This window comes from Mirounga leonina, unplaced genomic scaffold, assembly GCF_011800145.1.
Source record: "Mirounga leonina isolate KUSES-001 unplaced genomic scaffold, KU_Mleo_1.0 Mir_447, whole genome shotgun sequence".
Lineage (NCBI taxonomy): Eukaryota > Metazoa > Chordata > Mammalia > Carnivora > Phocidae > Mirounga > Mirounga leonina.
The window spans coordinates 6,622,552-6,650,036 of NW_023270757.1; the positions used below are offsets into that span (position 1 = coordinate 6,622,552).

A 27,485-nucleotide genomic window follows, 5' to 3' on the forward strand; every position below is an offset into this window, starting at 1 on the left:
CTTTCCTTTCCTTTCCTTTCCTTTCCTTTCCTTTCCTTTCCTTTCCTTTCCTTTCTCTTCCTTCCTTCCTTCCTTCCTTCCTTCCTTCCTTCCTTTTTCTTTTATTTTTGGTGACATACTCTTTGCTCTTCCTGGCCATCTCTTTTTTCTCTCTTGTTGGCCTGCCATTAGGAGAGAAAATGAACTCTGCCATGCTGTCCTTTGAGGAATATAATTCTCAGTGACCCTCAGGAAGTAGTGGTGACGTGGAAGGGGGTGCCCAGAATTGAATTTGTGCCATAACAAATGTAAATGATCCTGAGTTTCCTTTTCTTTTTCTTTTCATTTGTATCGCTTCTTTGATAGTAATATTTATTGCTGCAAAATACATACTGCCTACAAACATTGGGACACAGTTCAAAGACAGAAGTATCTAGTGTCTCTTTTAGTATAAAATAGAGTATTTGGCTTTGATAAGAAAAGAATTAAATTCTTACAAGACAGCATTTGTGTTTGTCTTCACTTTATCTAGTATTTGTGTAATTTTGAGTCAACTCTCCATTTTCCTTGCCACATTTCCCTCAAACATTCTTCTTCTTTTCCTTGGTTATTATTTCTTTGTTTTCTTTTGTTTCTATTCCTTCTCAGATTCTCCCTGGTTATATCTGGACGGTGCAGGGTATTCTTCCACTCACGACTGAAGGTGTCTGTTTGTGTCTGAGTGTAGGTCATGCCATCTCCCAGAAGTATTCATTCTTCCTCCTGCCATTCTTCTCCCGTTTTTTCCCATCCCCTAATATTTTTCACCATAACATTAAAGTCAGGATTTCTCTGTTTTCAAAGAATACAAAATATCTATTTTTATTCACTTATAGCTGTTCTTTGTGCATATTCCTGTGGATTAGGGAAAAGAGCACATGTATTTCTCAGCCCTCAGCTTTGTTGGCGCTAATATGTGGAAAAGCTCTTGGTTCAAGAACGAAGAGAAGCGGTCATGATATTGAAAGATCTATGCCCATTTTTTCCCATAGTCCTTAGTCAATTTGGTTATCAAAATAAAACAGTTTTTTTCTTCTGTAAAACATTTACTCACAGGGCTTTTATCTTCTCTGGTTACCTCAGCTGGCCCCCAAAGAAGAAACGTGAGCCCCAATTAGAAGGCATAAGGGGTGGGAGGAGCAGAGTTAGGTGCCTGGATCCCCAGCGTCTGCTCTCACGAACCAGACAAGATTCTCTCAGCCCACCTAATTCTTCTCATTTAACTAATACAAGGCTGGGAGTGACCTTTGCAGGCCAGCGGGCGGGAGCTGAGAAGCACTCCCCCAAATGAGCAAGGATGTATATCTGTTTACTACACAGCATGCTGGCCTGGAGCTAATGACATTAATCCCCCTATTGCATTTCATTAGATGACAGACAGAGAGCCACACTTTGGAGGGAATCAACTGTTTCTCCCCATCAGCCAGCTGCGGAGAGGAGTCGCTCCAGGATCAGCACCGCGCCCCTCATTTGCTTTTCTTCCTCTATTATCCCTGACATGTTCACTGAACTACAGACTGCATATGTTTAAAAATAATTAAACGCGCTCCAAACAAATAGGCAATGTTTCCACGATCCCTGCAATGAACGTTCTGCGTGTTTTGACAGATTTTTCTGCTCGTTGGATTCATCAAGCAGCCTGGCTTTTTGCTGTCACTCCTGACAACCCTGCAGATAAACCCCCAGGGCAGGCTGGCCTGAGCCCCTTCCCCCGCTCTGACCTTGAGGCCCAGAGAACTTCCAGGCTGAGGGTCCAGAGACCATTGTGGGGGGATCCACGTCTGGCCTGCCGGGGCACCATGGTTCTTATATGAACCGGGGCATTAGATGAAAGACAAAAGAAGGGCAAAATAAATTTGGGGTTTTATTTTGAAGGGCTCTGCTGTATTATACTGAGAAAATAGACACGAAGGTAATTCAGTGAGAAAGCAGAAAAACTACTATAAGACAGTAAGACCATCCTCACCCCAATTCCCCGTCAAATCTGGACTTTTCATTCCACTGCCTACAATGCCCCATTTTTAATTTTTTAAAAATTAAAATTCCTCTGTTAAAGGATGAAGAGGAAAGAGGAGGAAGAGAATGATAAGATACAGCTTGTAAAGCTCCATAAAATACGGCGTGATCAAACAAATTAAAATGTGTATAAAGAAATTTAACCACAGAGAAGATAAAGAGTAAGGGGGTGAGAAAGAGACTTGGCAAGTTTAGGGCACAAAAAGCGTGCTAAAAATAAAAGAAACCTCATTGATCGCCTTTCTGATACAAAGGTTCTCCTCATACAGAGGATATATTCTGACATCAGCAACAACGTCCTCAACAATATTAATTAACAGATTGATAGATGAATGAGAGTTTCCTGGTCTCTCAATATAGGCTTATGGAATCTTGCAAAAGCATAACTATTCTGGAGGAATTCCATGGAGTAAGGAGTATGTGGATGTGTACATCTGAGTTGTCAGAGAGAAGTGATCAATCCATGTTGGTTCCAAAGAGTTCTAATGGTCTGGCTTAAACTAAGAACTTTGAGAGAAAACATACCAACAGATACTCCCTAAATCCTTTAGGTAACATGTTCAGCTATGATTTGACTCAATATTGATAACAATTAATGTGTAGTAACATTAACTTACCCATTGGCTGTTCTAATAGTCAGTGATGCCCAAGGTCATCTTTGTATCATGTGGAACTTAACCTAGAAGACCCTGAAGGAGAGTACAAGTTTCTCCTCAAGGAAGAATTTCCTAATGGACTGCAAAATGGGTTATCAAGAACTAAATTCTACACCAGAAACTGGGAACCTATTGCCCATGGGTCAGATCCAACCTATTGCCTGTTTTTGTATGCAAACTATGGTTTTTGACATTTTTTATGGCTGAAAAAATGTTAAAAACCCAATATTTTGTGACATGTGACAATTAGGGATATTCAATTTCAGTATCCACCAGTAAGATTTTATTGGAACCCAGCCATGTTCACTCATTTACATATTGTGTATGGCTGCTTTCGTTACCACAAAGACAGAGTTGCAAGACGCTGCATGATTCACAAAGTCTAAAATATTTATCATCTGGCCCTTTACAGAAAGTTTGCCAACCCCTGTCCTGTACCATTAACAATAGAGCGTGACTATGACACCATTAACATTTTTTCTGGTTGCCAAAGTAAAACAGAGTCAAAATTGGTCATGTTTTCTATAGGGCAATGTGATAATACGTATCAAATAACATAAAGCATACTTGCCTTGTGACTCAAAGTCCTCTTCTAAAGGATTTATCCAACAGTGGAGGGTGGGAAACAAACATAGATAACATAGAGTGGGAGATAACATGGATTTAATGGCAGAAAATGATGAGATGAGTTATGGTACAGTTAGGCAACTAAACCCCCGTAGCCATTAAAAAGATGATTAGATATATTGGGAGGACACAAATAAATCAATGGACATGTTTTCAGCCTGCCTGCACGATCGCCCCCTTCTTAGGAAGAAGGATCCTCTGGGGGGAAATTGCAGGCTTGGGCTTTCATTGTGCTGCTGGGAAAAGCTATGGAAGTTCGAGAAGGCAAGAAAGGCTAAACTAAATTTACATTTTATGGGCGTGGAGCTACCGCTCTGGGAAAGGAGCTGTGAAGTTGGGGAGAGGCAGACCGTGTGCCAGTTTCCTAGGGTTTCTACACCAACGCACCACAGACTGGGTGGCTTAGAGCAAGAGAAGTTTGTGGTGTCACAGTCGCAAGACCGGAAGTCCCAAAGTCAAGGTGTTCGCAAGGCTATGCTCCCTCTAAAGGTGGAAGAGAAGGATTTGTTTCAGGTCTCTTCCCTTGGCTTGTGGACGGCGGTCTCCTCCGTGTTTCTCCACATCATCTTCCCTCTGCGTCTCTGTGTCTGAATTTCTCCCCGTATAAGGACTCCTGTCATATAGGAGTGGGGTCCACACCAATGATCTCATTTTAACTCGATTACCTCTGTAAAGCCCCTATTCCCAAATAAGGTCACATTCCATGATACTGAGGATTGGAAATCAAAAATATCTTTTTTGGGGGGGCGGCGGGGTGTATGATTCAAGCCACAACAAGCAGAGGTAGTGAAAAAATTAAAGCAGGCTAGGGTTTTGGAAGAGCCGAGATTTTCAGGGCGCTACAAAGAGAACCTTAGTGAGAGATTGTGTGCGGTTGTTTTACTGTGTGCCACACAAAGAATTGTCTCTTTGTATTTATGTTGTGCTTCCCTCTTTTTAAATTTCACCTTTCCTTTTCTTTTTCTTTTCTTTTGTTCGTTAAGAGGGAATGCATGGTTTTGGTATAAAATTCAACAGCCCCAAAAGTAACCTAATGAAAAGGAAGTATTTCTCCCCCAGAATTCCTAAGCTGCTCACTTACCCTCTACAGACAACTACTTGTTATTAGTTTCTTGTGTAACCTTCAAGATATATATATACATTTTTAAGATTTATTTATTTCAGGGGGAGAGAGAGAGAGCAAGTGCGCATAGGGGGAGGGGCAGTGGGAGAGAGAGAATCTCAAGTAGACTCCCTGCTGAGCACAGAGCCCAACTCAGGACTTGATCTCATGATGCTGAGATCATGACCTGGGCTGGAATCAAGACTCAGATGCTTAAGCGACTGCACCACCCAGGTGCCTTTCCTTCAAGAGATATTCCGTGCATATACAGGTGTATATTGCATATCTTGTGCATTAGCTACTGCACATACTGCGTGACTTGGCTTTTTCACTTAAAGATACCTGTCTGGAACATTTCCACATCTTCATTTGGACCTGCCTTATTCATTTAAATAATTGCATTGTATGCATGAATGCATTTTGCCAGTTCTTTATTGATTAACATATCGGCTATTTCCATTCTTTTTCTATCATGATGCCTCAGTGGCTATTTTCTGTATATATAATTAATTACTCACAAGATTCTATATCTGTACTGTATAACTCCTGTATCAGAAAACATATGGATTTTAAATTTTCATAAGTATTGCTGAATGTCCTCCATCAACTTTGCACTAAGTTGCATTGCAACATATCGTAGTGCTTGATTCCTCATACCTCCTTCAACACAGTATGTTATGAAACATTTTAATTTTCACCAATCTGAAAGATGAAAATTATTTTATTATAGATTTAACTTGCATTTAAAATATGAATAGGCTTGTGTATTTTTCCTGTTTAAGAACTATTTGTATATTCTTTTCTGTGTCTATGTCCTTTGTTTTTCTATTGGATCATTGGTCTTTTTTTTATTTATTTGCAGTAGTTTTTATACTTTAAGAAAATTAGCCTTTACTGTGATAGGATTCAAAAAATATTAAAAAATATTTGATTTTTATCTCTCTTTTTTTGTGGTGTAATTTTTCCATAGGGAAATGTTTTAATTCCATGTAGTCAGATATCATTCTTTCATGACTTAATGGAAGGTGTATTTCTAAAGAACTTCCCTATTCTGAAATTTGCAATTATGTATATTTAACATTTCTTCAGGTATTTTGTGTTTTCATGATCACAGATAGTATTATAATATGCATGGATATTTTGGGTGTAAATTAAGTTGCTCGTTAATGCTTTCAAAAACATATTGGGCTGGACATGTTCCCACACTAGGACTGACTGAGGCCATGCTGCTTACATGTATATTTTTCCATATGGAAATATGCTCAAAACGAGATGGGTAGCAGATATGAATATGTCACTCTATGTATTGAGGCATGTAACATATATAATTTTATTTTTTTTATAAACTCATTCCCATTGTGAGCCTGATGCCACAGCCCAACTTGGGTAAAGTTGGTCATTTGGGGTAAATACAGTCAATTCAGAACCTTCTTTTTCTGCTTCTTTCCCTCTATTCAATTTAGGCTGCTCAGGTTCCATCTGTCTTCATGACACATCTTGGTAGCCGTACGGTGAGGTTAGGCTTGCTCCCTATCCATGGTCCTCCTCATTCCATGAGGTGGGGCACAGTTCTAGATGGTCCTGGAGCATGGTGTGGCCAATGGGATGGCATCTTCTAGGACTACTCTGTTCCCCTCTGGTCACAGGGCTGCAAGAGTCAAACAACTCTTTACCATGATGTCTCCTCATTACAGCTGTAATTCCCTTCCAGGTCTGTGACTCCTGGTGTCACATCCACCCAGTACCAGACACCTACAAAAACATTCGTCTCTTTCCTATTTGATGGCAAGGCCCCCACACTCACTAAGACAGCTTTAGAACTAGGTGCACCTTTCAGTCATTTCAGCATGACTCTTGTCCCACAGTAGCTTGGGGACTTAGCTTTACTGCTTGTCATCTTCTAGAGCAGTCATAAGGACTCTATTCTCAGATCGACCAACTACTTGGGGTTTGCATCACTCTTCCCTTGGAACTAATTCTGTGGGTGATGAGGAGGAGTGGGCTTTTCTTTTCATTTTTCTCCTTTATAACACTTCTTGGTCTACTAACTCAATATTTTTTTTTTAAAGATTTTATTTATTTATTTGAGAGAGAGAGAGAATGAAAGAGAGCACATGAGAGGGGGGAGGGTCAGAGGGAGAAGCAGATTCCCTGCCGAGCAGGGAGCCTGATGCGGGACTCGATCCAGGGACTCCAGGATCATGACCTGAGCCGAAGGCAGTCGCTTAACCAACTGAGCCACCCAGGCACCCTAACTCAATAATTTTTTATCTACAAAGGTGGATGGGGTGAAAACGTAAGGATAACTAGCTTAGTAAGCATTTTCTTGAAATTTTCAGTGTTAAGCCTAGAGGACAGCTTGTTGAGACTTGAAAGTCAAAAATTCGATGTCTCCATGAAAAAGTGCTCAACATCACTTGGCATCAGGGAAATCCAAATCAAAACTTCAATGAGATATCACCTCACACCAGTCAGAATGGCTAAAATTAACAAGTCAGGAAATGACAGATGTTGGCGGGGATGTGGAGAAAGGGGAACCCCCCTACACTGTTGGTGGGAACAAAAGCTGGTGCAAGCACTCTGGAAAACAGTATGGAGGTTCCTCAAAAAGTTGAAAATAGAACTACCACACAATCCAGCAATTGAACTACTGGGTATTTACCCCAAAGATACAAATGTAGGGATCCGAAGGGGTATGTACACCCTGATGTTTATAGCAGCAATGTCCACAATAGCCAAACTGTGGAAACAACCAAGATGTCCATTGACAGATGAATGGATAAAGAAGATGTGTTATAGATATACAATGGAATATTATGCAGCCATCAAAAGGAATGAGATCTTGCCATTTGCAACGACGTGGATGGAACTGGAGGGTATTATGCTGGGCAAAATAAGTCAAACAGAGAAAGACATGTATCATATGACCTCACTGAAATGAGGAATTCTTAATCTCGGGAAACAAACTGAGGGTTGCTGGAGTGGTGGGGGGTGGGAGGGATGGGGTGGCTGGGTGATAGACATTGGGGAGGGTATGTGCTATGGTGAGCGCTGTGAGGTGTGCAAGACTGTTGAATCGCAGATCTGTACCTCTGAAACAAATAATACAATATATGTTAAAAAAAAAAAAAAGAAGAAGATAGCAGGAGGGGAAGAATTAAGGCAGGGGAATCAGAGGGGGAGACGAACCATGAGAGACGATGGACTCTGAAAAACAAACTGAGGGTTCTAGAGGGGAGGGGGGTGGGAGGATGGGTTAGCCTGGTGATGGATATTAAAGAGGGCACATACTGCATGGAGCACTGGGTGTTATACACAAACAATGAATCATGGAACACTACATCAAAAACTAATGATGTAATGTATGGTGATTAACATAACAATAAATTTTTTTAAAAAATTGATGTTTTGTTTCTGGGGTCTCATTGTTATAAATTACTTTTGAAGCTATAGGGACCATGTGTTTATCTGTCTAGGTTTAGGGGAAGGATTACTGGTTATCTAAAGAAATTGAGTGAAGCATGGACGGCAAAAAGGAATTTGGTTAACATCTCCCAGTTATAACCATAAAAAGTCAAGGAACAAACCGTTTTATACACTAGATATCATTTTTATAAAAAAATGGATAATCCAAAATATAAAACAACAAAATTTTACAAATAATGTGATTATTCAGGGTGAAAAGCTTATAGATGAATTTGATTTATTTATTTAATTTATGTATTTTATAAAGTACTACATTTTTATGCATTTTATAAAATGGAAAAGTGATATATCAATACATAATCATTTTAAAATTTTTTGAAAATACACAAAAGCACAACACAGTAAATGAGATTATGCAAAACTCCAGATATGAGGTATCATCTCTGTCAATGTTTTGGTGTAAGTTTTTATTTTTATATAGATCAACATATATTTTGTGGTGCCTGGGTGGCTCAGTCGGTTGGGTGTCTGCCTTCGGCTTGGGTCATGATCCCAGGGTCCTGGGTTGGAGCCCCGGGTTGGGCTCCCTGCTCAGAAGGGAGGCTGCTTCTCCCTCTCCCTGTGTTGCTCCCCCTGCTTTTGCTCTCTTTCTCTCTCTCAAATAAATAAGTAAAATCTTAAACAAAAAACAAAAAACATATGTTTTATACAATTAGGATTATTTTGTATCCCATCCTTTTATAATCTTTTCAGTACTAACAAGCATATTATGAATATTTTCTCATGTTACTAAATACTCTTTACAACATGAGTTTTTGTAGTATTCTATGATACAGATATACTGTAAAAATTTTAAAGTCTTTTGTGGTACCTTTAGATTTTTTTCTAATTTTTAAATATTATACAAATAATTCTATAATGAAAATATTTATAGCTAAACCTTTATGTCCTTGATCTCCCCCCTTTTATTACCTAGAAGTGAAGCTGATGTGTTATAGTGTAAATATATTACACTAATCTGGAAAAACATCTAATCAGTTATAATTAAATGTCCACCTTGGCCATTAAAAAACTCTCAGTAAGCCACCTAAAGAATGTCTAGCTTCAGTTCATGTGAATTTTCTAGTGTGCCATCTCAAGAACCTAATTTAAAATCACTCCTATACATCTGGATGTGGTAATATGCTGCATAAGAATATTAGCTACAGAATAGTTAAGTGTAAGAATTTCTACCAAAACGCTTGTTGTATTTTAGGAAAGTTGATATGGAATTTTCTTTCTCATAGTAGCCTAGTTCATAAAACTAAAAAGTTAAAAAAAATACCACAATATACACGAATGTGGTGGTTTTAAAACATGGCTGCCAACTCTTTAATTTTCCTTCTATTGACAAGAGCAGTCTATCTTTTCTACCCTTCTCCCTGGTAGACATGTGACTGCTTGCACCAATAGAATATGGCCAAAGGGACACTAGACAACCTCAAAGGGAAAACTAAAGAAACACCACCCAGATTGTATCTTCTCTTTTCTTTGCTGGGACACTGGGATGCCATGGAGGAAGTGTTCCCTGAGCCACCGTGCTGGAGAAGGTACCCGTAGGCCCTGGAACCTACAGTCCTGGCTGAGCTCTGCCATGTAGCCACACTCACTGGCATGCCGGACAGGAGGGTGAAGGAGCCATCTTGGAAGTGAGTCCTCTAGCCCCGCTTGTAACAGTCTCTAGCTGTTTAGATTGCCCCCAGTTGAGGCCTGAGATGTGGATCAGAGACAAACCATCCCTGCAGTGCCCTGCATTCCTGATATGCGGAACTGATTATTGAGATGATTGGTTTTTATGCCACTAAGATTTGGAGGAGATTTTTTTATGCAGACTTAGATGAGAGCAACACGGGATTTTTTTTTTTGGCATTCTTTACATAGATTATGCATTCAACTCATTCAAAATGACTTCAGATAGTTTAGGTACAACTTGAAAAGGTACGACGGCAGAGTATACCCATGTTTATCCCAGCAGAAATAATCTGCTCCAGTGAGAGACAGTGAGCATGAAGTCATATTTTCATGCCAGTGTTATAATAGATGCTGTGCAAAGGAACAGAACACATAGCCAAGAATGTAATCCACGTCTCGGCAATCTAGTTCAAATTGATTCCTGTTTGTGGATTCACAGGGCAGGAAAAGGTCAATAAAACCTGCAAAGAATCTTCATTATTGCTAATAAGTGAACCAGAAGAACACAAAAAGCACAATGGTCATCATGAGTAAAATTGTTTCCTGGTTACATGGTCCTTGTGTAGACTATCACCTTGCAACTATAATACAGGAAAGCATCCAAATGTTTTAGATCTAATTCATCTATGATTTGGGCAGATAAAATATTGCTCCAAACTAGCTAAGGCCAGGGCCTGAGTTCAGCAAAGACAGTGAAATGATCACCCTCTACCTGGTTCAAATTACCCAGTTCAAAGATGGTAATGCAAAGGGGATTGGAGGAGGGGGATACCAAGACAGAATTTTGTTGCATGCCCCAAGGATCTATTTTTCCTGGACTTACACACACTATTTTCTGCACCAGCAGATTCTATTTATATATAAAATCGTTGAGACAGTTTTTGTTTTTGTTTTTGTTACTACAGCAGGTGCAAATAATAATCTACGAGGAAGAAATTGGCCCACAGTTCAGGGGTCTAAGTGCTGTCCCATCCATCAGATTGGTCTCCAATCCTCTTACTGAGATCCCTGCAGATTTTGAGTGGAAGGAAGCTGTAATAACAGTATCAACAGGACGAGAAATGGAAACCAGGACTTTTGTAGGCAAACCAGGACACTCCCTTTCCAAAATGACTGATTCCAGTGACATACATTTAGAATCAATGAAAATTAAGTTTGTAAGTTAAGAAATAACTTAAAATCTGTAAGTGTTAAGACATAATTATATTCACCTTGTCAAAGAGCCAGGTTAGAACCAGAAGAAAAGGGCCGGTCCTATTAGTTGGGAAGCTCACAACAGCCCCTCCATTTGTGCAAGTAGCCTGTGGCCACTGACAACTCTACAGTGGGAGGGGAGATCCACGCGAGAGGAAGAGTACCCATGACCCCCCTTTGCCTTCAGTACCAGAAGAGCCTATTTATGCATGCTTGTCCTTTTTTATTAGATACAAGAATAGGCATGGGTGATGGAGTGGAGAGAGCAAAGACTTTGGAGTCAAACGATGGTGATGATGATGATGATACCAACTTCACAGGGGTGTTTGGAAAATAAAGGAGGTCAATGGACAACAAGAGACTCTCACATTGGCATGCAGAATGTTGTTACCTCCTCCCAAGTGCTTACTATTCCAGCACATCCCAAATGTATTCATATGTGTATTCAGTAAATATTTATTGAATAGCTCTAATGTGCCAGTCTTTGGTCCAAGGATTGATATACATTAATAAGCCTAATAATAAATAGGTAAATAGCCTTGCCCTCAAGGAGCCTACAATCCAGATTTTGATGAAAATCTAAAATCTGAAAATAATTTGGGTCTAAATTATATACGGATCTCGAGAGAAAGAGAGTCTATCATGTTTCCCTCTAACTGTCCAGATCAGCTACTTTGGGGAGCCTGGAAGTTAAACACATGCCTTTCTTTGTTCCTGGGACTGTTTTTCTATCTTAATAAAACTGCTTTGGTAGAAAATTCCTTCTATATAAGCTCATTTGGGATATTTTTAATATATAGTTGGGATAAGTACAATTGTGTGTGCCTCTGTTCAAGGTAGCTGAGCTAATAAAATTTATTATTATTATTGAGTGTGAACCAAATAGTAAGACAAAAAAAGGCAGTTTTATTATGCATTTATCATTTAATAGTGGGCCACTATTATCTAAACACATATCGAATCGGTGCTGTACCAAGAATGCCTCCTGTTTGGTGGAAAAGATATATGAGCAAGAAATACGTACACTGCAACATGTTGTTACGGAGAGAAATATAGGAACCCAGAAGCGTGAGTGTTCCTTTTTCCCCCAGAGCAGTGCCATGGAGGACCTGGGGGGCAGTGCGGGTTGGAAAACTTTGGAGAATAAACGGTGCCTTTCTCTGGGTCTTGATCCATAAGAGATGTTTGTCAGCTTGACAAAGGGTGGACTGCTGAGAAATTTCCAGGCCAAAGCAGCAGTATGAGCAAAGCACAAAAGTATTAATTTAAACCTCGCAACGTCCCTGTGAGGCCGATTTAATGATCTCCATTGTATAAAAGAGAAAACAGAGACTCAGAGAGAGTTCTCCAGTTATACTGCTAAGAGAGGGAGGGCCAGCATTTTAATCCACTTTGGCTGACCCAAAGCACATTCTTTCCCCACCATATTAATCTGGGTCCCTGTTCGTGGAATGAGGACAAAGGTAAACCCATATATATATTATAGGTGTATAAAACTATGATTGTGCTGTTCAAAATCTGAACCCCTTTTATCAGGTACTGATTCATCACTTCGTCTGACGTGATAGTAAACGTCCGTCCTTAAAGCTTCAGATACAAATTGAGGTTGCAATCTCAAATGCCTACAGAGTAGAAGATGGGGTGGGGTGGCCCCAGAGTGAATGTGCTTCTTTCTGTCCCGTGTGAAGGGGCAGCTGTACTCAGCAGATGCCAATTGTTGTCATGAAGAATGGTAGGCCTAGGGTCACCAGATCCCCTGATTTTTTAAGAACCAGAGATATATAAATTTTATTTGACATCTCCCCCTTTTAAAATTTTGGAAACTAATTCTTTTTTTTTTTTTTAAGAAACACTCTAGAAACCAAACCAAACATTTCTGGGAGATGTGACTATGGGCCACCTGTTGAGAATGCCCAGCTATTTAAATTATGTTAGCAGGTAGTGGTGTGTAGGATGAAGAGGCAGGCTTGGAGTGAGCTTCGGATTCAGGGTAGGTGTTCAATAAATATTTGTTGACTAGTATTTTATGTTCCTTCCAAGATGTCCGGCAACTTTCTGCTCCTCTTGTTTTATGTTGAATTAAGTCATCTATCTTGGTACTTAAAAGAGGGTTGGTCCTGTGCTTCCTGACTGGTCTCTTGGGCCCCTTTTGTCTCCCAGGCTTTGCGGCGGATGCTCAAGTCCTGCAATTTGACGTGAACTCAGGTGACAAATCAGAGTTTTCTGGATAAGTTCTGCTGTGATCCTTGCCAAATGCCAAAAGCATGGAAGCCACTCTGGAGTGGGTATAGCAGCAACCTGGCCTGTCTCCTGGAGAGGATTTGGTTGCAACTGCCCTTGAATAGGGTCTGTCTCCTGCTGGCTCCAACGCTAACTTCAAAAGAACTATAAATTATAGCAATTATATAAACATGCCATAAATCTTAAGTTTGTGACCTATACCCACAGAGTTGACTCCCAGGAGACAGACCAGCAAGTTACATTGTTTGTGCTGTGAATTTTCAATTAAACAAAAGAAAATGGCCAAGAATCATCAGAAATTATAGGATACATGTAGTTTGCTGTTCATGCAAGTTTTATAACCTAAAGACTTTGAGAGGGTCAAGTTTCCAAAGCATCTCTCTGAGTGATTTAGGCTTTCCTTGTTGTGGCTGAAACCAGCTGCAATTAGATTTGGTTATATAAAGTACATAAACACACAGCTCTTACCTAGCACTCTCAGTACTCCCAGCACAGAGACTGCTTTACATATTTAATCTTTATAATAATGAAATAGTGTCATAGTCTGCTCAGGTTGCTAATAACAAAATACCGCAGATCAAGTAGCATGTAGACAATAAAAATTTATTTCTCACAGTTGTGGAGACTGGGAAGTTCAAGATCAAAGTGCCAACATGGTCAGGTTCAGGTGAAGGCCCTCTTCCTGGTTCATAGTCAGCCCCTTCTTGCTGTGTCTTCCATGGAAGGGGCTAGGGAGCTCTGTGCAATCTCTTGTATGAGAGCACGGATCTCATATATGAGGGCTCCACACGCATGACCGAATCACACACACCCCCCCCCAAGGCTCTGCCTCCAAATACCGTCACGTTGGGTGTTAGGATTCCAATCCATGAATTTTGGGGAGAGTCAGACATTCATATAGTAACAGGTAGCTACTATTAATGTTCTTGCTTTAAGGAGAAGACCTGAGAAAAGAGAAGTTAAATGACTTGTTCAGGGTTGCATAGTTAGTAAATCATAGAACTAGGACTTGAGCATACGTCATCTGGTTTCCACAGCCATCTCGCGCTTATGGGTGAATTTTAGCATGTTATTTATTATATTCCTTGATAAAACCAAACTCTCATACGGACATGACAATGGGTGACAGTTTTGAATCCTGTAAGTTTAAAATAGAAAAAGTACTTAGTGAATAAAGGCAAACTCACACCAGAGAGTCTGAAGCTTTGGCATTCCTTTATTATAAGGGAAGCAGCAAAAAAACAGTGGTCCCTGGAACCAGGGCTACCCTGGTTCAAAACCATCATGTGACACACAGGTTACTTAACTCTTGTGCAAAACGACAAATAAATAAAAGTGCCTATTTCAAGGTGTACGTGTTGACCTAGGGAGTACCTTTAGAACTCTAGGAACAGGGTCAACACATAGTAAATGCTCAATAAATATTAGCTATAAGCCATTCAACCGCTTATTTATTCATAAAATAAATCATGTACATTCCTCTACTGAACATTACAAGGTCCACAATGTGTCTGGCATTTACCTTGCCCAGTGGAGGATGCAAATATGTGGAAAGCACAGGGTATATATTCTAGCAGAAGAGACAGATGCATAGGGAAAAGCTCTTTTACTCTGTGATAAATGCCGTTGTAGAGGTATGCCCAAAGAAATATGGGACCAGTGTGGAAAAAATGATTTGTTCCATCTGGAGAGTTGGGGAGTGGAATGACATATGAACTAGACCTTGAGGGCTGAATAATGGCTCTCCAGAAATAACAGTCCAGAAATAACAATGTGGAAACTGTGTCAGAGGGAATGGTGAATGGTCAACATGGACCAAACAGTGGTCTTACCTCTGAACGTGCAACAGATTCACCAGCCGTCCCACCTCAAATATCCATGGTGGCACCTGGCTACATTTCATACACTTTATTTTTCTGAGCAGTTTTAGGTTTACAGTAAAATTGAGCAGGTAGTACAGAGAGTTTCCATACACTCTCTTCCCCCTGAACATGACACATTTTTAAAACATTCCACAGGTGGCTTTGATACACTGTGAGGATTCAACATTCTTGGCTAAAACATTCAACATTCTTGGGAGCTGTGGGGCTTGGGGTGCAGAGAATGGAAGAAAGAGGAGGAGCAAGATGAGCGAGGAGACAGGTGAGATCAAGGTCAAATAGCAACGTGCCGCATTAGGCCCTGCCAAGGAGGTTGGACTTATCCCTGAAGACCGTAGGCAGCCATTGGAAGGTTTTAGGCAGGAAAGGGAGATATTCTGATTCATGCTTTAGAAAAACAGGCTGGTGGAAGTGTCTATAAATTGGAAGAAGGCAAGAACATAAAAATGAGATTATTAAAAAAGCTCAGGCAAGAGATGATTAGGGTAAAAAGCTGGAGCCAGAGGGGCCATGTTTGGCCCATATGAGAGACTGGCAATCTCTCCAGCAAGAGAGAACCATGGGGTGGGTGCTATTTGACATGCTTGCTGGCATGAAGAGAGGAGAGAGGAAGAGAAGAGAGAGAATACTTTATTCCTCACACAACTGGAAAACTGAAAATTCCCTTGCTCGTTACCCGCCCCCCCCGCCCCCTTCTTCCCATGGAGTTCCTACCTCCCTTCATTTCTACCTCAGTCTCCTCTCCTATCTGGCCACTTCCCTCATTATACAGAATGGCTGTCCTAACCCTAATTCCGTAAGACCAGATGAGCCTCTCCAATAGATGCTGACCCTCACATTTCCCAAGGAGAGCTGACTGATGAGTTTGCTTCATCCTTTCACACGAGGCCAGTCCCAGCCAGCCTCTGGTTTGGCTCTCCCCGTGAGATGTCGCCTCTAGCTGATTGGGGGAAGGGAGGTAGTCAGATGGTGCAGAGCATGGTACTATGACAGAAGGACTACTGCAGGGCAGGTACCATAAATATGTCTAGTAAAAATGGACAGTATAAAGTGATTGATTAAATGGGAGGGAAAAGGACTGCAAAGCAAAATATGTTATGTGCCATGAGAGAGAGATAAATAATCACCATGGAGGTTCAGAGAGCAGAGGGGTCAAATGTGTTTGGATTGACCTTCCTTAAAAGTGTTTCAATGAGCAGCAACTTACGAGGAGGGCTGCAAGAGTGTTCTGTTACTGCTGTAATGAATCACCACAAACTTTGCAGCTTAAAACAACAGAAATTTGTTTTCTAGCAGTTCTGAGTGTCAGAAGCCCCTCCAGAGGCTCACAGGCTACAGTCAAGGTGTGAGCGGGACAGCAGTTCCTTTCTGGATTCTCTAGGAGAACGTGGGTTTCCCTGTGCTCTCCAACTTCTCGAGGCTGCCCATTTTCTCGACTTGTTGACCTCTTCTTCCATCTTCAAAGCAACAGTAGTGGATGGAGTTCCTATCACAGCACTCTGACCTCCTCTGCTGCTTCTCTCTTCCACATTTAAAGGCCCATCAGGATAGTCTGGCATAATCTCCCTATTTTAAGGCCCCCCTTCATTCCCCTTTGTCATATAAAGTAACACACAGTTTCAGAATGTTAGGATGTGGAGGACACGAGGTGACAGGCAGACTGGTTTGCCTCCTACCAGGGCATTCAGGGGGACATGGGCAATGTAGAGAAGTAGGACGGTGAGGACCCCTCAGAGCAGTGTGAGTGGTCCAGTTTGGAGCTGAGAATTTATGAAAAGAATTATTAGATGACAGAGAAAGGCAGCCTGTGGTCACATTGCTTTTGGCCTTTTTCATTGTAGCCATTCTATTGCTTGCAGAGTTGTATCTCACCGTGATTTTCATTTGCATATCCCGACGGCTAAAGAGGCTGAACAAGGTTTCATGTGTTTGTTAGCTGGTTGTGAATTTTTTGTGTGTGAGTGTTGGGATCAGATTTGGGGTGCTGTACGTGTGGGGTGTTTCGTACATTATGCCCGGGGGATGGAATTTGCTTTGTAAGAGTAAGTGATGGGCGCCGCTGAGGGTCTTACAGAAAGGAATGAGATCATAGTACGTGCTTTAGAAAGATAAATTTAATATATCATATATATGATGATATCAATGTGTATACATGTAGATATAGATAGGATGGGGACATGGTGAAGTTGGACAAAACTTACCATTTCAGGTAAGAGGTTATTGAAATAGTACATGCTTATGGTCTTCCAGAATTCGGGTTAGGACAGAACTAGGCTGTGAACTAGAGATGTGGCCCTGAAGACTTCTCAAGGAAATAGAGAAATAATCACATCGGGTGGCTGTAGATTAGTGGTTAAGCTACTTTGTAGTCAACCTGCCTGGGTTTTTGCCAAACATTATAAAAATTTCCTTTAAGAAAGCTTTTAAAGGGGATAGCCCTGAGCTGTGGAGGTGATTGTGGATGCACACAGCCAAGGCTGGCATCTCAGTGGAGAGGTGGAGCAAGGGAGGTGACCTCACCCCAGTGCCCTTGGGAGGTTCGGTGGGTGGGACCCAAGTGAGACTATCAAAATTAGGAAAAGGGTGTCAAGCCATAAAGCTGTATGGAAATATTAGAACAAGAGGAGCCAGAGGGGCCCTTGAGAAGCCAGGCAAGGAGCCAAGGAGCTATCAGAGAGCAAGGGGAGGGCAAGAAGCAGCAAACAAAATGAAGGGAGATGCCTGTGGCAGGTCTTTTGTGTGCTCCCAATGTGTGACCTCCTGGGGCCCAGAAGGGGAAAGAATGATGGGACCATGATAGGGATTGGCTGGCAAGATATGGGGAGGTTTGCTTAGTTCATGGCCAGATGGAGCAACTGTGTTGACTCTTTGCATGATATAGATTCCATTGTATTAATTCTTTCAAATTAATCGGTAGCCAGTGATCTCTAGAGGAAGGGTTGGTGCCCACTTTTCCCTGCCATGGGATCAGAAAACTCTGTTTGCTAGCAGGCGATATTTGTAGGGAGGAGTGAAATCATTTAGTGTAGGCTTCTTTCCTGGAGGACACTGTCACCTTATTCTGCAGAGAAGCTATCACAAGCTGCTGTGTGGGGTCACACTGTGCAGCGAGAGTCGAGTAGGGGTAGCATTGACCGTGTGTGCCCATTCTCGGTTTGGTTCACTGGTTCACTCTGCTTGTCATGATGGCGGCCTGTGGAAATAAAATCCAGAAAATACGATGCCAAACAGTAGCCAGAGAATTCACTAATAATCCCTTCTTGGTGTGTGTCTTAGAAGTAGCATCATGTTTTAAAAAAACAACCACAAGGGCGCCTGGGTGGCTCAGTTGGTTAAACGTCTGCCTTCAGCTCAGATCATGATCCCAGGGTCCTGGGATCGAGCCCCGCGTTGGGCTCCCTGGTCAGTGGGGAGCCTGCTTCTCCCTCTCCCTCTGCCCCTCCCCCCTGCTCGTGTGTGCTCTCTCTCTCTCTCACTTTCTCGCTCTCAAATAAATAAATAAAATAGTAAACACACACACAGAAGAGTAATGTCACGTAAGAGAGAGAGGTGGGCCAAAGGCAGCAACTCATAAACCACTCCAAGTGTGTAATCTCCCCCACTTTCATTTTCTTATTTTTAAATTTGTGGGGTGTGGACACAAAGGGGTCCACATTTGCCATCTCTGCTGTAGGGAAATGGGCACTCTCACACCCACTGGTAAGTGTGGAAACTGGTACCACTTTTCTTGAGGTCAATTTGGCAGTATTATTCAAAATCCTTTCACATGAAATCTGACCCTAGCATTGTACTTTAGGAGCAGACCATATAAGTAATTAAGATGGGCATAAAGTTTTATGTACAAAGATGTGCATCCAAGCATCATGTTTAATAGCAGGATTGAGAAACAACCTAAATGTCCAACAATAGTTGAACGCTTAAGCAAGATTTGGTTAGAATTGCAGAATAGAACTCTATGTAGCCATTAAAAATGATGATGCAGAACAAGGGTTGGCAAACTACAGTCTATGGGCCAAATTAACCTACTGCCTATATTTGTAAATAAAGCTTGATGGGAACACAGCCAGGTCCGTTCATTAATGTTTCATCGATGGTTGCTTTTTGAGCCAAAGCAGTAGAGTTCAGCAGTTGTGACAGAGATACTATGACTGTTTTTTTATGTCTCTTACTGTCCTTTTAATATTTATTCAAGTTCTTTCCTTGCCCGTGGAGTGTCACAATATTTTTGGTCGCTATTAGGACAAAATCTTACGGTGACTTTAGATTGTAAGACAGTGTTTACTCAGAGGTCAAGATCCCATGGCGGTACTTTAAGTCTTGAGTCTTAAGCATAAGCCTTCTATCTCCTCACTCAGCTAGGAACCACTGTAGTCAAGCTGCCGACAAGCTGCCTACAATCAATACTCTTCTTTCCTCACTTTTGACTTCCACCTTTTCTTCCTTACCTCGTTAACCCTGAGGACATTTGCAAAAGGGTACAGAGCTCAGGGAGCATGGAAGAGAAGCACAGAAACATTCTTATTTGGTGCTTTTATAAGATGGCCTCGCCATCTCCGGGAGGGGCAGACTCACTGATTGTTGGGCACTCGTGTATCTTGTTTCTTTCCAGAGCCCAGGCGGGCCTGTAATTCCACAATACAGCCAGCCTCTTTTCCTCCAGCTTCCACGCCCCTGGCTTTGCCCCTGGTCCTCCACATACATGGTCTCTATCGGGGTCCTATGCCTTTTCTAGGTTGTCCTCTTGGGCAGGATTTAAAATGTTTCCAGTTCAGCTGAATCGCCCGACGTGTCCCACGGAAAATATTCATGTACATTTCAGCTTGACACGCTCTGGGCGTGCAGCTGACCCCAGTGTGGCAACAATTCTTTTTGCTTGGCTAGCTGAGCAGCTGCATGACTCAACTCTGCCTTTTAGATTTTCCAGGTGGGTGTCAGACTTTGGTACACTTCACTCACCAAACTCCAGCATAAACACAGCAAGGCCTGAAGTTTCCTTGAAAACCTTCCTTGCTGACAAATGGTGAGAGGCCCTCCACCTCCCTTTGTGAAGAACAGGGAGTCGGTGAGAACAGCCACAGAGCCCACTGCAAATGAGTCCCCTTTGAGAATCTCTAACTGCACGTTCTTTGTGGTAAGTCACATAAACAGGTTTCCTCCTTTGTGGTTCTCCCTGATTGACGGCCTAGTGGGTGTTGCCTCTTGTCTCTTTTGTCATAATGGACACACACTACATAAATGGGAAGAAAACATACTTATAAGATTCTGTTTCAGTTTTAAAATGTCCTGTTCTTTGAGTCTTTGACCATGTATTTATATATATATATATATATAATTTTTTTTTCCCTGTGTTCACACCTAGAAAATGGGCTAGAAAACATCGCATTGTGGCTCAAGGTATAATCACTATTAGCTTGTTTAGCTTGAAAGTTACAGAAGGCCTCCTGAACAGAGGAAGTTTCATTCAGAAACACAGGGCCTGTTATTTTCCATATTTCCTACAGCACAGGATTGATTCTCCCCTCCCCCCCGCCGTGAGCAGAAAGATCAGCGTGGACTGGGAAAACCACATATTCCCCCTAACTTACTAACTGCTTGCTTCAAACTCCAGTTAATTACTCGAACAGCACCTTTCACAAAGAAAAGCTGACACAGAAACTGGACAGAGTCTGTGTCTCAAGTGCTCCAAGGAGAGAGCAGTAAGTAAGGTGCTCTGCACAGCTCAATAATTTGCACCGCAGGAAAGCCGTACTTGCAAGGGCAGGCAATATGTCTGCAGTATCCTCCTGGCGGAAGGAGGGCCAGGAGCTCATCTTTATGGCTTGAGGCTTGAAAGCTGCTTAACTGGGCGGAACGCCACCTCCTTGCCATCAAAGCTGTCCACCTGGCAGTGAATCTCAATGAGACAGCTGACTGGCTCAGCAGACAAGTTGTCTTGCCAAGGGGATGAGAACTTAACCAGAAGGTCTTTCAGGAAATCTGTTTAGGATGTGGGGGATAAAGAGGAAGAGAAGGAGCAATTCATCCCCTGAATGAGGCGAATGAGGAGGAGTAGCTCTTCCTCCATTACACGAACCATGTTGGAGCTTTTCTGGGCCCTTAACTCATGTTGGCTTTACTTTCTCTGAGCCCAAGTCTCGATTCTGATATTAACATCACCAGTTAATCGCGAGCCCTTTGTGAACAACACACGGAAGTTGATGCAATTCAAAGGATAAAGCTAAGAGAAGGCCTTCACGATTTGTCATTGGAAAATACTACAAACAGGAATATTACAGAGAGGGCACAAAGCTATTAGTTTTTGAAAGGGGTAGTTGAAAAGTGTCTTGATTGTGACTTTTCATCAAAGGTTAGAGCTGTAAACTTAAAATAATTATAACAGCTCCTTATCTTACCCAGTACTCGCCAGGGCCGTACTTGGCACATCACACAAATGTCCCACCTAACATCCTTCGGAACCTGTGGGTGAGCCTTTTCCGTTTCCCTCTGCAGGCAAGAGAGACAAGAGGCAGAGAGGTTTTGTAAATTACCATGCCATAAAGTGAGTAGGGGACAGGGCAAAGATTTAATCTCCTGTTTCTCCCACTCCAAAGCTCAGAACCTTGTCTGTCAGGCTGGTTATACCAGATTTGCTATAAAAGATAGTGCTTTTTATCACATAATGAAAACCAGGGCTGCAGAGAGAGGATTGTGTGAACGCATACGTGGGCTATGGGGATCTTCCACCAAATCACTCCTCCATCCTCTTCCCTCTTCTGTGGTGGGGTGTGGGGAGGAGACAGGAGGGAATGAAACCTGAACACGGTCCTCAGAAAGCCTGGTTTTCTACCTCTGCCTTTGGGTTGTGACAAGATGGCTGTTCCTCTGGTTTTGGTAACAATGAAAAATTATTGATTTGGGGTCAAACTATATATATAATATAGCTTGCCTTTTAAAATGATGCCTCTCATTCTTTTAAAATTGGGTCAGACAAAATTTTTTAAAAAATAATAAAGTAAGGTGGAATCGTGTGAAAGCTTTGGATAGAGTGTCTAAAAACAAAGCCTACTCAGGCTAAATGGATAATTGGAAGTGGTATTTGGAAACAGCTTAATGGAGCAGAGCACAGGCGAGTTGGACTCCCAGCCTCATTATTTCTGGCTGTGTGTTGGTGGGGCAAGTTATAAAAACTAAGCCTCAGTTTCCTCATGTATAAAGGCAATAGAACCTACCTCATAGGTTTCTGTGAAAAACGCATGAGATATTCCATGTACAGTGCTAACCATAATACCTTGCCCATGGTGAATACTCAGAAACTCATCAGCCATTAACTGGTTTTATTGGTGGAGTGTGCTGTTCTCGTCTTGAAAGTGGAAAAGAAATATGCCTTCTGCAGAGAATGCTTCTTCTCATTTACTTTTGTGGTTTCCGCTTAGAATCTATCTTCAAGAAAGAATTCACTGCATTCACTTCATCTTTGAGGGATAGATAGGAAACAATTGGCCCTTTCCCTCCCAGGACTGGGTTAAGTGTCCATTCTGGGTGTCCCCATAACACCTTGTTCTGACTGCCGTGGCAGTTACTGGCCACACTGTCAGTCCCTCGAAAACAGGGGCTCTGTTTTCTCTCTTTATCCCCAGCACCTACCACAGTGTTTGAAACACAGGGTCTCTACAGCGAATATCTACTGGGAGAATAAATTCAAATGATGAGGTGATATGTGTAAAATGTTATATATATATATTTTTTTTTAAAGATTTTATTTATTTATTTGAGACAGAGAGAATGAGAGAGACAGAGAGCACATGAGAGGGGGGAGGGTCAGAGGGAGAAGCAGGCTCCCCGCCGAGCAGGGAGCCCGATGCGGGACTCGATCCCGGGACTCCAGGATCATGACCTGAGCCGAAGGCAGTCGCTTAACCAACTGAGCCACCCAGGCGCCCTAAAATGTTATATTTTTAAATTAGGAAGGTCATTATATTTCTTGGGTGTTATGGTAAAATGTAGTAATGATTGTGACATTCACTCTTTTCGCTAATTCTTCCTTTTCCAATGCTACCAGTAAAAGAAAAGCTATTTAACCCTTTGCTAAGTAAAAGGCTACATCATGTCATCTCATACCAGGACTTCACTCGATGGAGTTTCATCTGAAAAATATCTTTGTCTACCGAACAAAGTAGAAGCTGGTTTTAAAAGAGAAAACTACGTGTGTAATCACCATTAATATCACATATAGAAGTCATCTCTGGGGACATCCAGGAGGGTCCCCAGAATTTCTACACTGATTTCATCCAGAAAGAGCTGCAATAATGGAAGTGGTGAATACTTTTCTCGTAACAATATTGAACATTCTTTAATTCTCAAATTAATTCTCAAATTCTCAAGAGGAAGACCACTTAATGGTGGATTCTTGTGCAGTGTGCAGCCCAGATCTCTGGGCCTTGGTGGGCCTTATGAAGCCTGCCCTAGGCTGCAGATGGGTGAGAGAAACAGTGCTGCTCTGAAGTGAGGGGAGGGCAGCAAAATGAGCCAAGGCTTTGTGTCTGCTCAAGACAGGCGCAACAGTTATCAAACTAAGAACCCAACATTTTACTAAACTGATGCCAAAAATCTTGTCCCACACTAAAACAAATGTTTGAATCTGCAGAGAGCCTATGCAGAATAAAACCAATATGCTATTGTTGGAATTCAAGTCTTTTGATGAAATTGGTGCTTTAAAAATGCCTTGAACGTTTATTCTGAATGAGCCTTATCTAATAGCAAATTGGATATGCATTTTCTCTCTATTAGAGCTAGAATTCTTGAAAGTGTCCCCTCCCCCTTCAAAAAATCTGTCGGGCAGGAACAGGGAGTGAGCAGGAATGAGCAGTTTTGTCCTGAGCACTTTCCTCGCAAGTGAGGTGGTTATTTCATTATACCTGGTTTGAAAGATTAAAAAAAAAAAATGAAAGCTCTGAGCAATTAATTAATTCCTGCAAAAGGTGAAACAAGTGTTTGGATTCAGGACTGAATGGCATCCAAGTCCACGCTTCATCTACTATATTAAGTTACCTCTTAGGAAAGGTGACTGTAGCCTGGGATCTGATGAAGTCACTCGGATATCTGATTTCCTCATTCTGTTTTCAGGAGGTTCTTAACATGTAAGCCATTTCACTGTGGGGAGAGGAAGTGGAGAGTGGTCAAACATTCACTCAGTCTTCTGGTTAAGATTTTTCTCACACCTTTGTGAGTCCCTTTGTTCTAGGAAGCAATAAAGGAACAAAAAAAAGCAGCCTTCCAAACTCTAGGTTAGTTTCAAACTCCCTAGCCCCAAAGAAGGAAAAGAAGGGGATGGTTCTCAATTGTATCTAAAATCACCAGAATTTTCCTGCAAGGCCACAGGGTCTTTTGACATTGATCTTTGACATTGATCTTCTTGATTTTTGTTTTTAGAATTGGGTGACAACTCCATTTATCTTATTTTCTGTTCCTTCTTCATGATTAATCAACTACCTCCCTGGTCCCTCCAAGCTTATCTTACTGCACCATTCGCAATATTTTGCAAATGGAAATTTTGTGCTTTTTTGCCTCCTCTAATAATCACTTGCTTGGCACAGATGATTTCAGAACACAGTTATACAATGGAAGCTTAATGTTACAATCCCACTAATTTGTTTGCATTTATTATTCTGTTAAATTTCACTTACCAAATCAGCACGCAAATAATGCAGCCATGAAGACACATCTGGAAAGCAAATTCCTTCTAAGAACATTTCATCCCATTGGAGTGAGGATCTGGAGAACAGTCACATACACCAGAAAGAAAGAGCAGGTGTTGGGTGGTGAAGAGAGGGCGAAGCGAGCCAAGTTTACTCTGGACGAGGAAGTCCCACTGGGCCCATGGAAGCTGGAGACTGAGAGGTCCAGGCAGGTGACGGTCAGAGATGTCTAGTATAAGTAAATATAGTGGATAACGCATGGCTGATACATTTACATTATGTTTTAAATGCCTTATTTATTTTTTATTTTGGGGTGATGTAGGGATCTAACTTTATTTTCTTCTAGAAGGAGAGCCAATATTCTTAAAGCCACTGATGATATACTGAATCTTTCCCCCACGAATTGAAAAGCCACTTTCTCATGTAATAAAGTATACTTCAATTGGCTTTTGCCTCTCTTCCCTCTCATTGATTTACCTGCCTGCTCCTGGGCCAGAATCTCATCTTCTAATCACATTAGCTTACTTCATTTATATATTAAATCGATAATTATTTAGTGTACACAGTGCTCCTGGAATTGTGTGGGTCCTGGGGGCAAAAAACACAGACAGAAAACCTTCCCTCTGGAATCTTACATTCTAAAAAGTTTTAGAGTCCTGTAAAGAAAGCTTCCCCTCTCTCATTATTCTTATTTTTCGTAAGTTTCTTGACAGGTATACATTTATTTTCCCAACAAATCTTTAAATCACTTTGTCTAGTTCTGAGAAAAATAGCCTAATGAACTTTTGATTGAAATTCATTAAATTTCGGGCGCCTGGGTGGCTCAGTTGGTTAAGTGACTGCCTTCGGCTCAGGTCATGATCCTGGAGTCCCTGGATCGAGTCCCGCATCGGGCTCCCTGCTCGGCAGGGAGTCTGCTTCTCCCTCTGACCCTCCCCCCTCTCATGTACTCTCTCTCATTCTTGCTCTCTCAAATAAATAAATAAATCTTAAAAAAAAAAAGAAATTCATTAAATTTCTACATTGGTATGAAAGGAATGGGTTCATTATGAAGTGTTTTTGGGATACTGAGACACAACATGCCCTTCAATTTATTCATTTTTTATCTAATCACATTATCAACTCTCAATGTTACTAGCTTTTCTCAGTCTTTTGAGTTACCAGGTATACATAGCATATGCATATAATACCCTTGTCTCTTTCTTTCCACTATTCATAACACTTAGTTTATTATTTCATTATATTAGAATCCCTTGAAAAACATTATTTCAATTATCATCACTGGTTTCCTTTTTCGTATGACGTTGGCTATGGTGTTGAATGAACCGTCTTTACAGTTCTGTCATGTTCTTTGTTGTTAAGGTGGGATTTCTATTTCTAAATTTAAAATGGCGGCTATTTTTGAGAGGTGTGTGTTTCTTAGCATTAATTCATGTATTTATGCTTTTAATTTTTTCTGGTACATTTGGTCAATTATGTTGCCATATTTTAAAATGTTGAACTATCCCTGCATTCCTGCAATATCGTCCGCTTGGTCATGGGATGCTATCTTTTAATATGCACCTAGATTTCATTCGACGATTTGTATGTAAAATTTAGTTACTGCATTGCCTCCATGTTTATGAGTGAAATCTTTTATAGTTTTCTTTTCATTCTCTATTCATCAGGACTGGGAAGTAAGGTTATGCTTGCTTTGTAAATTGAATTGGGAAGCTTTCCATCTTTTGCTATGGTCAAAAATTTTTTGAATAACATAAGGATTATCTGTTCACTGCAAGTTAGATAGAATTCAGCTGGAAAGCCATCTGGGCCTGGCACATATTTTAGTGAATAGATAATTTTTGAAAAGGGGTTTGTGGTACAGTGGGAAGAGGATTGTATTTGTAATCAGAGACTTATATTTGAATCTCTGCCCAACCTTTTGCTGACTGTGTGAGTTGGATGATGGACTTTTCTTTTCTGTGAAATGGTGATCGATCTATTTGATCGATCAATCCATCATCTAAATAACTATCATCTATCTATCTATCATCTATCTATCTATCTATCATCTATCTATCTTGGAGGGAAGACTAGTTTCTAGGGACATTTATTAGTGGAGAAAGTTTAAGAAGCTGTAGTATCTGATGAGTAGGTGCTCAATAAATAGCTATTTCTCATTAAGTCATCCTCATTGTAATCTTTGGCTATATGAATTCTTGTCATCTGCCTTGGCACTAAATAGAATTTATCTGTAAACCACTGAGTACTAAGCTCTTGGCAGTGTCCCGATGTACTTAGATCGACCCACTAGGTGCCATGCCAAGACTGTCAGGTCTGCTGGAAGACCCTCTGTGAGGGGGCTCTTCCCTACTCTTTCTGATTTGATCAAAGTTCAGAACAATCTGATGAGGAGGCATCTTCCAATTTCCAAGCTTTTAATTCACTTTTTCCTCCAAGTATCCAAGGAAGTTTTGAATAGCAGAAACACGCTTTGGGATTTCTGTTCTGTTAAGAGTGGGTCATCTGACAGATAGCCCTTTGGACCAGCCACAAAGCCAAGTTTATTGTTCAAAAGCACTTATTTAGTATGTTAGTAATTTATTTCAGGAGCAGATGACAGCCCCATTCATTTGTAGCTAATATTCATCCTGAAATATTTCAATGCAAGAGGGTTTTTTGGGTTTTTTTGTTTGTTTGTTCGTTTCCTAGTGCAAAGTGCTATACAAAATGTTTAGGTGTCTAAATGAGCACTTTCTCAATGAATTCAAAGGGAAAGGTGATTGATATTTTTGAAGTTCCAACAGGGAAGAGAAGTCTACGAAAGTTGTGTCTGTATGATGCTTACTGCCTGAACAATTAAAATGAAAAGGACTATATATAGTAGGTCCCATTTGGGGAGATGGAAAATATACATAAGCATACACACTAACAGAGACAT

General features: G+C 41.1%; 3 long non-coding RNA genes across 3 annotated transcripts in view; 2 read left to right on the top strand and 1 right to left on the bottom strand.

Moving 5' to 3' along the window:
- The window catches only part of LOC117999061, a 133,733-nt gene extending 111,108 nt beyond the window's left edge, over nucleotides 1–22,625 (top strand). The window contains exon 3 of the long non-coding RNA XR_004676195.1: nucleotides 19,807–22,625. This is a non-coding gene — a long non-coding RNA (uncharacterized LOC117999061). The remainder of the gene's footprint in view (nucleotides 1–19,806) is intronic.
- Nucleotides 8,829–15,049, top strand: LOC117999062. The gene is made up of 3 exons (XR_004676196.1): nucleotides 8,829–10,733; nucleotides 12,931–12,975; nucleotides 15,030–15,049. It is a non-coding gene; the product is annotated as an uncharacterized LOC117999062 (long non-coding RNA).
- On the bottom strand, nucleotides 18,004–25,061 carry LOC117999063. Its single transcript, XR_004676197.1, has 4 exons — nucleotides 24,554–25,061; nucleotides 23,919–24,020; nucleotides 21,284–21,374; nucleotides 18,004–18,084 (listed from the first exon to the last, which is right to left on the bottom strand). It is a non-coding gene; the product is annotated as an uncharacterized LOC117999063 (long non-coding RNA).
- Nucleotides 25,062–27,485: the final 2,424 nt, after the last annotated feature.